The sequence below is a fragment of the Chrysochloris asiatica genome, unplaced genomic scaffold (assembly GCF_000296735.1).
Source record: "Chrysochloris asiatica unplaced genomic scaffold, ChrAsi1.0 scaffold00309, whole genome shotgun sequence".
Taxonomy (NCBI): domain Eukaryota; kingdom Metazoa; phylum Chordata; class Mammalia; order Afrosoricida; family Chrysochloridae; genus Chrysochloris; species Chrysochloris asiatica.
This window is the reverse complement of record NW_006408827.1, coordinates 2,355,138-2,357,307: the sequence shown is the minus strand read 5'-3', so window position 1 is coordinate 2,357,307 and position 2,170 is coordinate 2,355,138.

Genomic DNA, 2,170 nt, shown 5'->3' with positions numbered 1-2,170 from the left:
CAAGCTATGGACAACATTGAGAAGCATGAGTATTCCAGAACACTTAATTGTACTTCTGAGAAATCTGCACCTGGACCAAGAGGCAGTTGTTCGAACAGAGCATGGGAACACTGAATGTTTTAAAATCGGGAAAGGTGTGCAACAGGGTTGTGTCCTTTCACCATACTTGTTCAATATGTATGCTGAGCAAATAATACGAGAAGCTGGGTTTTTTGAAGGAAAACGTGGTGTCAGGATTGGAGGAAGACATTAACAACCTGAGACATGCAGGTGATACAACCTTGCTTGCTGAAAGTGAAGAGGCCTTAAAATATTTACTGATGAAGATCAAAGAGCACAGCCTTCCATATGGATTACAACTCAATGTAAAGAAAACAAAAATCCACCAAATAAATAAGAAAAAAGAAAAGAACCACGTGATCATATCAATTGAAGTAGAAAGAGCATTTGACAAAATCCAACATCCATTCCTGATAAAAGCTCAAAACAAAGTAGGAAATGAAGGGAAATTACTCAACATAATTAAGAGCATATATACAAATCCAACAGCCTACATTACTCTCATGGAGAGAAACTGAAAGCTTTCACTCTGTGAACAGGAACTAGACAAGGATGCCTTTTGTCACCACTCTTATACAATACTGTGCTTGAAGTCTTAGCTAGAGCTATACATCAAGAGAGTGAAATTAAAGGCATACAAAATGGCAAAGAGGAAATAAGATTATCTCTATTTGTAGATGATATGATCCTGTACATCAAAAACCCCAAAGACTCAGGAAAAAAAAGCTACTAGACCTCATTGGAAGATTCAGCAAAGTGGCAGGATATAAGATCAACATACAAAACTCAATTGGATTCCTCTATACCAACAACAACAGCACTGAAAAAGATATTAGGAAAGCAATACCATTGCAGTAGCCACACAAAGGATGAAATATCTAGGAATAAATGCAACCAAATAAACAAAGAACCTATACAAAGAAAACTACAAAACACTACTACAAAAAAACAAAAGAGACCTACAAAAATGGAAGAATGTACAATGCTCCTGGATAGGAAGGCTTAACATTGTGAAAATGTCAATATAGACCAAAGCAATTTACACATATAATGCAATCCCAATCCAGATTCCAATGACATTCTTCAATGAGATGGAAAAACAAATACAAACTTTATATAAATAGGAAAGAGACCCAGGATAAGTCAAGCACTGCTTAAGAAGAAGAACATGATTGGAATCCTCTCACTTCCTGACTTCAAAATTTATCATATGGTTACAGTGGTCAAAACTGCTTGGTACTGGTACAATGAAAGATACATTGATCAATGGAACAGAATCGAGAATCCAGAAAAGAACCCATCCACATAGAGCCAACCAATTTTTGACAAAGTACCTAAATATTCACATGAAGAGGGGATAGTCTTTTTAACAGATGGTGTTAAAAGAACTGGAAAGCGATTTGCAAAAGATTGAAACAAGACTTTTACCTCACACCTATACAAAACCCAACTCAGCAGGGATTAGAGACCTAAATGTGAATCCCAGAATTATGAAGGACATCAATGAAAAAGTAGGGACAAATGTGAGGGCACTAATTCAGAGAATACACTAACTACCAAACATTTTTAAAACTACACAAGCAAAAATAGACAAAATAGATGACTGCCATTGTTATTAGGAGCCATTGATTCATAGGGACCCCATGCATAGCAGAACAAAACAATGTCTGATCTTGGGCCAACCTTACCACTGTTGCCACACTTGAGTCAATCAATGCTGCTACCTGGCAAATCCATGTCGTTGGGGGTCTTCCTTTTTTTCTCTGATCCTCCATTTTACCAAGCATGATATCCTACTCTAGCAACTGTTATCTCCTGACAATATGTACAAAGTATGACAGAAAAAGTTTGGCCATCTTGGCCACTAAGGAGCAATCTGGCTGCACTTCTTCCAAAACAGATCTATTGGTTCTTTTGGCAGCCCATAGCACTTTTAGTATTCTCCTCCAACACCATAATTCAAAGGTATCAATTCTTCTATGATCTTCCTTATTCACTGTCCAGCTTTCACATCCATATGAAGTTATTGAAGATACCATGGCTTGGGGCAGGCGCACCTTAGTCCTCAAGCTGACATCTTTGCTCTTCAACACTTTAAAAAGGTCTTGTG